This window comes from Pongo abelii, chromosome 8, assembly GCF_028885655.2.
Source record: "Pongo abelii isolate AG06213 chromosome 8, NHGRI_mPonAbe1-v2.0_pri, whole genome shotgun sequence".
In the NCBI taxonomy this organism is placed as follows: domain Eukaryota; kingdom Metazoa; phylum Chordata; class Mammalia; order Primates; family Hominidae; genus Pongo; species Pongo abelii.
In genome coordinates this window covers 47996233-48008660 of record NC_071993.2, presented here as the reverse complement: position 1 = coordinate 48008660, position 12428 = coordinate 47996233, and the positions used below count along the sequence as shown (strand labels likewise).

General features: G+C 53.8%; 1 long non-coding RNA gene across 1 annotated transcript; it reads right to left on the bottom strand.

Annotated features, from left to right (window-relative positions):
- Window positions 1-386: 386 nt before the first annotated feature.
- Window positions 387-12075, bottom strand: LOC129048440 (uncharacterized). Its single transcript, XR_008510780.2, has 4 exons — window positions 11381-12075; window positions 5008-5317; window positions 3918-4198; window positions 387-2738 (listed from the first exon to the last, which is right to left on the bottom strand). It is a non-coding gene; the product is annotated as an uncharacterized LOC129048440 (long non-coding RNA).
- Between the last annotated feature and the right edge of the window lie 353 nt (window positions 12076-12428).

Genomic DNA, 12428 nt, shown 5'->3' with positions numbered 1-12428 from the left:
CAAGAAACAGAGCTGGTGGAGAGGTTTGAGAGGGCATGTGGGTGACTGCCTGTCCCCACCAAGGGACAGGGGCTGCCTTTCTATCTGGGTCGGGAGACAGCCAGGCTGCCCCCAGGGAAGGCAGGGGTGGCGCCTGGGGTGGATGCTGGCATTGGAATGCCCAGGTAAAACCCTGACTCCATCCATGTTATTTATCCTCTCTGAGTCTTCACTCTGTCATCCATGAGACAGGGGTGATTGTGTGTGAGGAGGAAACCCATGTGCCTGAGAACAGCGTGGTGAGGAGCTTGCACGTGTGGCACAGAGATGGTGTGCTTGTGATTAGGTGGCCTGAGGGAAGGAGTACTGTGGCTGTGTGTGTTGGGTTCTGCTCCTCAGAAGACCCCAGAGGGCAGGTGGCTGAGCAGATCTCCAGAGTTGGAGTGCCCAAGTGGATTCTGGGGTCAGGAAAGGAAGTGATATGATTGGGGGCCACAGTGGGACACTTGAGCCATGTGTCGAAAATGCCTCTGCACTCACAGAGCTCTTTATCTTGTGGGGCAGAACGCTCCCCCACCATGAGGACTCTTCTTCACATTTCAGAGGGCAGGACTGCAAAACCCAGGTTCCACCTCCCTCTTCCATTTTCTGGCACAGCATATGGTAGGTGCTCATTCATGCTAAGTGAATAGAGAGCTGGGCAAATACTCACTGGCACTGAGCTTCACTGAACTTCTCACATGCCACTGTGTATTGAATCTTGTACATCTTGCAGAGCTTTGTGGTTGACCAAGCACTTGTCATCCTTCACTGTCCTTGCTTGTCCCGTATAGCTGAGGAATGCTGGGCACAGGCAGGCAGGATTGCTGTCGCCGTTGTACAGAGCACAGGCTGCCCAACTGCAAGGGCCTCAGAGAGCATCCAGGTGCCATGAGCACCAGAGGAGAGTACCTGGCCTCATGGTCAGAGACTAGGTCTAGTAGAGGAAGGGAGACGGGGATGCTCTCATTCTCAGAGCAGAATCCTTTCTTCACTTAACCTATTTTGTTAGCATTAAAAAAAGAGAAATAGGCTTGGGCCTTATTTATGCTCCTGGTTTTTTAAAATTGTTTTATTAACATCTACTCTTTAGTACTTCTTTACCTGCTTTTTGCTTTTCAATTTAAATACACTTAAGTCTTTCTTGCTGTTTAATTAATGTATACATTGAAAGGTGATACGTTTTCCTGTAAATACTGCTTTAGCCACATTCCACAGGTTTTGCTGTAATTTCCTATCCTACAATGCTGAATGATTTGAAATTTCCATCTTGATTTCAGTCATTTAGGAGAATATTTGTAAATTTCCAAGCATATTTTTATGTAAGTATTTCTTAATTGTTGATTTTCAATTGATTACACGGTCAGAGAGTGTGTACTATATGATATCATTTTTTAAAATTTCATGAGACTTCCTTTCCTTTTACTTCCTAATTTTCCTAATTTTTTATCTCATTGAACCATCCATTACTTTTTTTTTTTTTTTCCTGAGATGGCATTTCGCTCTGGTTGCCCAGGCTGGAGTGCAATGGGTGCGATCTTGGCTCACTGCAACCTCTGTCTTCCGGGTTCAAGCAATTCTCCTGCCTCAGCTTCCCGAGTAGCTGGGATTACAGGCGTGTGCCACCACTCCCAGCTAATTTTGTATTTTTAGTAGAGGCGGGGTTTCACCGTGTGGTCAGGCTGGTCTCGAACTCCTGACTTCAAGTGATCCACCTGCCTCGGCCTCCCAAAGTGCTGGGATTACAGGCGTGAGCTACCATGCCCAGCCCTGAGCTATCCATTTCTGATAAGAAAATGTTTTAAAGCTTACACTGAGGTGGCAAATTTGTCAGTTTCTCTTTGCAGCAAGATTATGTTATTAAGTGCACACAAGTTCATGGTTAGTGAGTCCTACTGGTAAATGCATTGTAGTGTCCCTTTTCATCCTCATGAGTGCTTCCTGCCTTCATTCTGTTGTGTCCGTTGTTAGTAATCCCATGTCAGCTTTTCTAATGTTTTGGTCTCGTATTTTCTGGGTATGTCTTTTATCCCTTTGCCTTTTGCTATAATTTGGTTTAGGTGCTTCTGTAATGTCAATTTCATTCATGAGGAATCAAATTCTGCTCTGTTACAGGGACCCTAGCTGGTCCCCAACCCTTAGGAACAAAGAGCCTAGAAGTATCTATGCTCATGTCCATGTAATATACACATATGCCCACACACACCTCACACAATTCTTACACTCACACATATACACACTCACATATACACTTACATGCTCACACATGTACACATGACATACATTCATACTCACGCATACACACCCACAAACACATATACACTCACACATATACACTTATACCACAACACACACAAAAACACATATACACATGACAGGCACTCACACACTCACACACATACATATTTATGCACACAACATACATTCATACATATACACTTGCACACTCATGCACACATACACACATACACTCATGCATATACACATACAGTATACACACATATGAACACATACACACACGACATACATCACACACATGCACACTTATACATACAACATACATTCACACATATACACTCACACATACACACTTATACACACAACACACTCAACTACACATACACTCACATCCATGTATTCACACATACTCAAAGCAATTTTAATTTGTAGGAAATCTCAGTTTAAAAATAGCTGCAGTTCCTACCTGGGCATCAGGTAACCTGGAAGAGAGGAAGGAGAGGACTGTAATTAGCGAAATTCATGATTCGAAAAGAAGCCTTGGCAAGGGCTGGATTCTAGTCCCTTTGTGACCCTGGCTTGGCGAGACTCATCTCTTGGGAGCCTTTGTTTTCCTCCCTAAATGGGGCTTACCTGAGGGCACCTCCTGCTGTGAAGCTACCAGACACCCTGAGGGGAAGGGATCCCTGGGCTCCTGTCAGGAGGATGTGAACTGCTTGGGTGGGGGCAGCATTCCCTCCTCTTCTCCCCTCCTGGGTAAGAGGCTGGGTCTCTGGGGCAAGTGGGGTCCTGGCTTATCAGTCAGCCACACCATGAACACCCAGTTCTGCCTCCAGGTGTCAAATAGGGAATTTAATTAAACAGAAATTCAGCAGCCAGCAACATGACGTCATAGTTCCTGGAAACAGAACTGTAGCCACAATTCTAGTAGCTCATTCTGTCCTTCAAGAGTTTAAAATTTTTTAATGCCGGAGCTCCATTTGATCACCTTCACGCGGCCCTGGTGGGTCAGGCCCACCTGCTCGCTGGCAGCCCCTCCTTGCCTCTCTGTGGTCCCACCAGTAATTAAGCCTTTTAAGAGCTGGGGGAGCTTCAATATCGGTAATTCAATCTCCCCCTGTTTACTGATCTCTGCCATTAGCCGAGTTGAAAGCAAAATGTTTTAATTAAAAAGATTGGCAATAAGTTGGTGTAATGCCATAATTTGCACAGGGCCCCTTCTAGAGGATGACTTCGCCCTGCCTCAGTTGCTATGACAACTAATGGACAAGATTGTTCCAGTGCGAGAAGCAGCATGAGGAGGGGACAGGAGTGGGAAGAGGGGCCTCTGCAGGAGGACAGAGCTGTGAGGTGGAAAGCCCAGGCCTCTCCGTGAGCTCCAGGGAGGTTTTGCCTCTTTGTTGCCATCCCTGTGGCTGGAAGAGTCGTGTCTCTAAGTGCCTGGGCCAAGGCTGTCGTGGCCAGTGCCATCTGGGCTCAATGGTCCAGTACAGAGCAGAGGGCAAGACTCAGCAGCCACTCACCCTGGAGTGTACTGGGGCCCCGCCTCTGAGCAGGGCAGCTGTGTGGGGGGCCAAGGCAGGCCTCGGGTAAACATCAAATAAATGCCCCTCACCTCCCCTCCCACACAGGGGCCAGGTAAAGGGACGCTCGCATGTCACCTGCCTTTGTGTGCTGAATATCTGTTGGGACACCCAGGGGCCAAGGTGCTGGCCTGGAGAGGAGCTGGCTCAGGAGGCACTCAGGCTGCAGGCTCCTTCCGGGGCTCCCAGGCTAGACAGAGCAGAAGATGGCAACTGCTCTGGGTGCCCCACAGCTGATATTCACTCACTTCTTTGACCATGGGGCCAGGTCCTCCTGAAGAGGTAAGCCCTTTGTGGGAGCGGATAAGGCGAGGCCTTGTGGAAAGGGACCAGGACATTCCGTGTCTTGATTTCCGCATCTGTGAAATGGGAACGAAAGCATCCTTCTCTCAGAGTCACTCTGAGGACTGACAGAAACCGCATGGTGGGTCCAACGTCCTCTGCGGCTCTGCTAGTGGTGTGGGTGTGCCTTGAGGAGCCATGGGGGGCAGGGGCCCTCGCCAGTCAGTTGCTGTCTGCACCCAGGGCCAAAGGGCAAGGGTGGGCTCTGAAAGAGCAGGACAAACAGCCAGAGGGCTTGGCTCCCCGCTCCTGGGGGAGGGCAGGTCTGACCAGCCAGGAGCAGGTTGGGGTGTGGGGTGAAGCAGAAAACCAAACTCGAGTGAAATAGAAAATGTGGAACAGTTGTGCGTCCTCGCACTACAGCACTAGTACATCTTCACACTACAGCACTTGTGGGCTGGCGGGGCCCTGCAACTGCCAGTGCTGGGGCCGGGTCGTCTGAGCCACAGCGCCACGTGCAGCAGGGACGTGATGGCTCACCCCGCTGTCCCCTCCACCATGAGCGCACCCATCTTTCCTCACCCTGCCAAGGCAGGACACACCTTTGGGGGCACCCCAGGACATCCAGGTTTTGACCCCACAATGCTCAGGAAGGATGACCTGTGAGTGGAGGCTGGGCCATTCTGGGGGGTGTGCTGACGTGTGAGCCCAAAGGTGACAAGTGACACATGAGAGCAAGTGGCACCAGGTGCCATTCACTCAGCTCTGCTTGGGAAGCCCCCCGGGGGTGGTAGACAGTGTCATGCTCTGGTATTCTGTGCTGTGACCAGGGCCACCTCATTCCCATACAGGCCCCCAGATCAGTGTCTCCACCAGCCATACCCACCATGGGTTCAGGAACATCAGCTCCTCTCCTCCTGAGAGTCACTGGGCAGCGTGGGGATGGGCAAGCTGGAGGAGGTGCAGCTTCTGGAGCTGGGAGGCCGGGTGCTCCTGCCCGGGAGCCCAAGGGCCCGTCTGACCTCAGAAAGCCTCCTTATCAGCCGCGGGGAGGGCGATCGATCACGTGGCCCATGCTGGTGTGGAAGGACAATAAAGCAGATATTGACCGTGATTCTAATCGGGTGAGCTGGGCCTCTCAGTCCCACAGAACACAGCACGCTGACTTATGGGTTCAGACGCGAGAGGAGCCAAGCCTGAGCAGGAACGAGATAAGAACATGCCCTGGGTGATTCAATTTAATGCAACCATCGCTCCCAGCGACCTTGATTTGCTAAGTGCTGGGGAGCCCAGAGACGAAGGAAACAGAGGCCAGCATGTTCTGGTCTGACAGCAGGCACAGGGCCTCGCCCTGATGGGGTCAGAAGGCTAAGGGGATGTATGTCCTTGAATCCCCTGGGCAGGGAAGGGCAGGGGGTTATGGGAAGGGGGGTATGTGCAGCTGCCTGGAGGAAACCCCAGGCCCGGCTGAGCCATGGGGAGCAAGACCCTGACCAGCGCTTGCTGCAGATGGCCCCTGCCTGGAGCCTTCCCACCCGCTCCTCTGCAGATGCCTCCCCTCTCCCTCACCAGGAAAGTCAGGGTATCCCGGCTCTGTCCCGTGCCAATTATGTGCTGTCATCCAGCCCCTGCATGGCCAGTGCCACCATGGGCCGGTGACTGCGACACCCTCCACCCACGAGCCAACCACACACTCCAAGCCTGCTTGAGGCCTGTGGCATCTGGTACCCTGGGGGCCAGAACTGTTCCAAGACCCAGCCCTGATCTCCGCCCTGTTTAAACTGGCTTATTCCTGCTACTTGGGTCTAAAACCCTCTGAGAGCTGGGCATGGTGGCACACACCTGTAATCCCAGCACTTTGGAAGACCGAAGTGGGCAGATCGCTTGAGCCCAAGAATTGGAGACTGCTCTGGAGAACATGGCAAGACGTCATCTCTATCAAAAAAAAAAAAAAAAAAAAAAAAAAACTAAAAAATGAGCCAGATATGGTGGCTCATGCCTGTAATCCCAGCTATTCAGGAGGCTGAGGTGGGAGGATCACTCGAGCTCAGGAGTTTGAGGCCAGCCTGGGCAACAAAGTGAGACCTCATCTCCATAAAAACTAAAAAATTTAGACAGGCATAGTGGCATGCACTGGTAGTCCTAGCTATCTGGGAGACTGGGGCAGGAAGATTGCCTGAGCCCAGGAGGTCAAGGCTGCAGTGAGCCAAGGTCGTGCCACTGCACTCCAGCCTGGGCAACAGAGCAAGACCTTGTCTCTAAATAAATAAATAAATAAATAAAACCCTTTGAGACCCCCCCACTATCGTTCCCTCATCCCCCACCTAACCCAAGGATGCCCGATCGCCCATCTTCAGAATGCAGGCAACCCTCACCTGCATTCCTTCCTCAACTGCATGCACCCCCACCTGACCCTTCCTCACCTGGACACATTCTCACCCAGCTCTCTCCCTGGCACCATTCCCTCAGCTGTCATCCTCCACAGCTCTCTGGAGACAACTTCCCCCGAGTCTCCTAGCCCTGCCCTGCCCCTTCCTGCAGCAGCAGAAGTTTCTGGAGTGTGCACTGGGTCCCGCTGCTTGCCAGCTTGGTCTTGCTGGCATCCACCACGGCAGCCAGGCCAAACCCACCTTCCTCCCTCCTCTAAACACCCCTGGCCAGCCCCTGCTTACCCTACAATCTCATCTCCTCTCTCACCTGTCACATGCTCCCCTCATGCAGCTCTTGCTGCCTCACCAGGTTCCTTACATTCACCCTATCTCCGGGCCTCTGCACGCACTGTGCCTTCTGTTTGGCAGCATTTATCCTGCATTCCTTTTGGTCACCTTCCTTCCTCCATACAGACCTTGTCCCTGGGGCCCTCCCTCTGGCCCAGCTGCAGCAACTCCTGCCTAGAGCTCCTCTCTGTAACACGCTTACCCTGAGCCAATTCTCGTGCTTGTGTACATGCCCCTTGCCCCACACCAGCTGCTCCACTCGGTCTCATCCACTATTACACACACCACACCCACAGCAGGGCCTCTGAGGCACCCAGTGCCCCAGCCACACCAGCTGGATGGCTCTCTGTACCTCAGCCTGCTCATCTGTAAGATGGGGGATCATTGTGCCCACTCCCAGGGCTCAGTGAGGGATGCACCCAGGTCTTTAGGACATGCTGGGTGTGATGGCTCTTCACTCCCTTCGTGGTGAGCTGTGTAACCTGCTTGGGATAATGCCGTCAGGGAGGGCAGATGACACAGGGCCATAAGGCCACAGACACCCAGCTCTGCTTCAAATCTCTCCAGGGCACTGAGACAGAGGCCCCCCAAATAGCCCGCCTGCCATCTTCCCTCACGCATGGTCTCTGTGCTCTGCCTGGCCCACGCCTTTCTTGGCTGGGGCTCGGGCTCTCTGTGGAGTGGGGGCTGGGGGAGCAACAGAAGAGGCCTTGTTGAGGGTCCCAAGGGTCCCCACTTACACGCCACACGGACCCCAGTGCAGACCCATCTCCCAAGAGCCAGGTCCCTGATTGGATTTGGCTCTGGCCTCCCAGCACCTCACGCCCATATCCCCTGGCCTGTCTCTTTAGAGGATAATCAGAAGAAGTAATTCTATTTGAGAAACAATCGCTCCTGCGGTATGACGGTGCACTCGATGTTAATGGACCCAGCATCCTTGCATACTAAGGACACATTTCAGCCAAGCACAGGGTGTTTTTCGAGAAAGGTCTTGTTCCCCATTAAGGCTCTGCCCTCACTGAGCTGTTAGCAGCCAGGCTGAGGACATGAGCTTGAGGGGAGGTGCAGACTCAGAGGTGCTCTGTGCACTGGGCTCCTTTGGGCACTGGCAGACAGGGCAGAGGGTCTGCCTGGGGAACTCGGGCTCCGGCAGGTGCTCTGTACACCCACCTGGTCTAACATCAGCCTGCCCTGGTGCCATTCCCATTATCAGTCCATCTTATAGGTGAAGACACTGAGAATAAGAGAAAAAAGGAGGATGTCCGTATCCACACAGCTGGTGAGGGGGAGCTGGAAACCCTCCATAACATTGCTTGCATGCTCCCCCACTTCTGCTCACCCTCTGCTGACTCGGTTTGCCACTTTCTGCCTGCTCATGGTGCTGCACCCACTGCCAACATAACTCTAAATGCAAAAATGATGATGCCACACCTTCCCACAAAACTCTTCACCATGTTTCCAAGGCCTTCAGAAGACGCTGGAGCTCTGGGATGCCAATGCATGTGCACGCGCCACCAAGACAAGCCCCCTCTACCTTGGACCCATCTCCTGGCCAATCATACCTGGCAGGCAGCCCTGGCCCAGCCATACTGCACCCCCTGCAGCGTCCTGTTCTGGCCTGGGGACTTCACACTTAGACTTGGCAAGTGCCACCCTCGTGAGGGAAAGGCTCCCCCCACCCGTCATGTCCTATCCAGGTGACAGCCACTCGCCCATTCAGGAGGATTCTGCCTGAGCACCTCTTCCCCGTCAATGTCACTCCCCGAGCCTGGGCCTGCCACAGAACCCGCCACGTCCACGCAAGGTCCTGCTCCTGGGTCTGATCCTCATCTGAGCGGAGGGGAGAGGTTTCTCCAACGCTGGAGAGAGCGCAGCCTCCGGCAGCCTGTGGGGCCACACGGCCTGGCCTGCCCAGCTTTCTCCTTCATTCATTCAGCACATACCAGTTGAGGTCCCACTGCCTGTCAGGCCCTGTTGTGGGCTACTATAACAAGATAGGTTACACCGGCTTGAGCAAACGGTCATTTCTAACAGTTCTGGAGGCCGGCCTCTGGACTTGGTTCCAGCAGGGTCAGTGGCGGTGAGGCCTCTTTTCCTGGTTTGCGGCCGGCTGTCCTCTCATGACATCTTCCCATGGTGGAGTGAGATCATGCCCCTCGGGTCCCTCCTTATAGGTACACTAATCCCATTCAGGGAGTCTCCACACCCATGACCTAATTCCCTCCCACAGCCCTCACACCCACTGCCATCACGCTGGGGTTTGGGTTTTCACATATGAATGGGGGTCACAGATAATCAGCCTAGAGTGGGCACTGGGACACAGCAGTGACGAAAAGACAAAACCCATGTCCCCAAGGGCCCACATATCCACTGAGGACAGAACTTGCCGAGGTGATGCTGAGCCATGTGGACACCTGGGGGAGATCATGCCAGGCATGGGGGGCGCCAGTATCGAGGCCCTGGCTAGGGGTCCCTGGTGGATCAGTGAGGTGTCCAAGAGAGCAGCACATGGCCGGAGCAGTGGTACAGTGGGTTCTGACTTACATCTCAGGAGAATCCTGTTGTCTCGGGCAGAGAACAGGAGGACAGGCTGCAGTGCTTGTGGACATGAAAGTGCAAAATGGGCCACTGCAGAGATGCAGCAGGTGGGCAGGAGGTGAGGGGTCAGATTCTGGGACCACGGGACCTGCTGGTGCATGGGGTGCAGGAAATGAGAGAAGCCAGCACTCAGGGAGATGCCAGGACCTGTGGCCTGAGAAACTGGGAGTGCAGAGCTGTCATCAGCTGGAGTGGGGCGAGGGCAGGCCTATGGGGAAGGAAATGGGGACAAGTGCCTTTTGAATACCTACTGGATGTCCAGGTGGACTTGTTTGTAACTGGACATTGTGAGCCTGACCTGAGGTTCCTGCCCTGAGCCCCCATCCCCGTCCCCCTTGCAGAGTCAGTGAAGCACGAGCACAGGGGTCAGTCCTAGGGACCCAGGCCTGGCCCTTAGGGGTACCTGGTGCCCATGTTGCCCTCAAGGGCTGTCCCCTGGTCTTGGAGAACATTCCCTGAGAGCTGTCCCCTGGCCAAGGGGAAATGAGGGACACATTAGTGCCTCTCATGATACCTTGACTGGAGCAGGGGCTTGGAGGGGCAGCCTGGGGCCCTCAGGTTCCTGCCCCCCACCCCACGCATCCCAGCCCTTCACTCCCAGGGAAGCTGCTGCACGCCTTCTCTAGAATCTGTCCCACAGGGGGTGAACTCCCTGCCTGTCACCACTGTTGAAGGATGACTTTTCTTCTCTCCACAAGCCAGGGAATTAATTCATGCCATCTATTTTACTGAGTCGGATCAAAGGTTGTCAAATTCGTTCACCCACTTAATGATCTGTAATATACCCTTCCATTTCCTGACCAGGCTATTAGATAAAATAGAATTCATAATGGCCTCCTGGCAGCATCTGTGCACTTGTGTACATGTGCAGGGTCAGACAAGAGACCCTAGGATCTGCTCAGCCAGGATGTATCTTTTTTTCCAAGAGATTCTGCAAATCTCAATCCATATGGGGCTTTTAGTGCCAAACATACTCTCTGGTCTGTGTGAGGCTGAAAATATATGACTCACGAGTCAGCACTGCCCTTGCCCTGTCCGTGGTAGACATTATTAATCAATTACAGGCACTCTTCACCACTGAGCTCAGATGTAGCTCCCTCCACAGCCGTCACACATGATACATGTCCTGGCCAGGGCAAGGAAACCTCCTGACCATCTAGATGAGAGACATTAATTGATGCTGCTCGCCACACTGTTTTTTCTTCTTTTTTTTATGTGTACGGTGGCCTCTGAGCAGGGGTAATATGAGGTGACCAGGATCCCTCCTCTGAGCCTCCTCCAGGCTGCTTCAGTGGGCATAGCCCATGATCCTACTCCAGAGTCAGGAATGAGCACCCCAAACCTGCCAAGCTCCCACCTCACAGGAGGTCTATTGTGTCAGCCTCCTGAGCTCCTAGGCATGAAAGCACCTTGCTGGACAAAGGCAGGGATTGCTAGCAGGCAGCAGCACACAGGCGATCATGGGAAGACCTGGGGCCCTGCCCGATCCACCACACACCCACACACCAGTCATGCTCCATCCTGTCACAGTATCAAAGAGGAAGCATCAAGGCTGACGGCCACAGCTGAAAAGTGCTGTGCACAACCACCACCTTGGTCCCTGCGAGGGGTCTGGTCACTGGCCTGACGGTGACACCTTCTCAGGGTACAGAGTCCCAGACTCCCTGTTGTTCCTGTCTTGAGAGCAGTATTGGCACCGGCCTCAGGCCACCTGGGCCTCTCCACTCCCTTCTCCCCTAGCAGGCCTCTTGCTCAGAGCTCCTACGAGGTCTCCTTTCCCAGCTCCTCTGAGCTGGGCTGCAGGCTGGGTGTGTAGAGAAGAGCAGAGGAGGCTGGGGGAGCTCCCTGAGATCACGTTACTGTCTGCTCAGCTCAGAGAGAAGAGCTTCAGAGACAGGGAGGACTGAGTTCAAAGGGAAGCCCTGGGGCTGGAGGTGACCCTACCTGGCTGCCGCAGAGGACCAGCCACACGCCTGCCACATGCCAACCATCGTCCCCTGTCACTGCAGCCTCTGTCATGTCAGCCTTCAGCTCCCTGGAGCAGTGAGGTGGGCTGCCCTCGCCCCTGCCTCGACCTGAGCCTTTTAAGCAAATCGGCAATGTAATTATTGATCTGTAAAAGAAAAGGAATTAATACGGCTGCCCACATCCTTTGTACATAAGAGTATTTAACAATGAACTCTGCTTAAACTTCATAAAAGCCTCTTCAGCAAATCAGCACAGAAGTATTGATCTGGAAGCCGGCCTGTGAATTCCAGCTGACTGCCTCTCCCACTGAAGGACCATTACTTGGTCTTACCGAATCTCCTCTCTCCATTTATGGCTGGGCGCTTCCTCCTGGGATGTTTCTGCTGCCTCTCCACAGGGGCCAAGCTGCCCAGTTTTGCTGATCCTCCCTTTTCCTGGAGTCTAGGGTATCGACTCGAGAGAGTACTGCGGAGGTGCTCTTGGTTGGGGCTCTGCAGCCACCCTGGGCCTAACACACCAGGCTCAGGCCCGCCCTAGGGACCGTTGGTCACCCTGCTTTTCATAGAGCAGGAGCTGGGGCACTCGGTGTGCACCCTCTTGTTCACCCTCCCAAATGGGCATTCTTGCTCCACCTTGCAGGGTCACCCAGATGCTGGGGACTGGGGCCAGCCTTCCAGCCGATGGCTGAGCGCTTTCCTTCTCGGATATGTGAGTTGGGGCTGGCATCACCCACCAGGTAGCAAGCTGGACCCACTGCCACTGATGCCGTGGGCTCTCCCTAACAGGGTCTTGTTCAGGTACCCGAGGAGGCCAGGGAGTCAGCAGGCTCTGCCGGAGCACCCACCAGCCCTGGCATCCAGCAAGATGGCTTTGCCCTTGGAGCCTTCCTGTCCACCCTGGGCCCAGCCCGCCAGTTACTGTGAGCCTGTGGCTATGCATCTGGCCTGGGACCCTGTCCTGTCTGCTGGGTAGTGGCAGGGTCCCATGGGAGAGTCAGTCCTATCTTGAAGCAGGACTCTGAGCT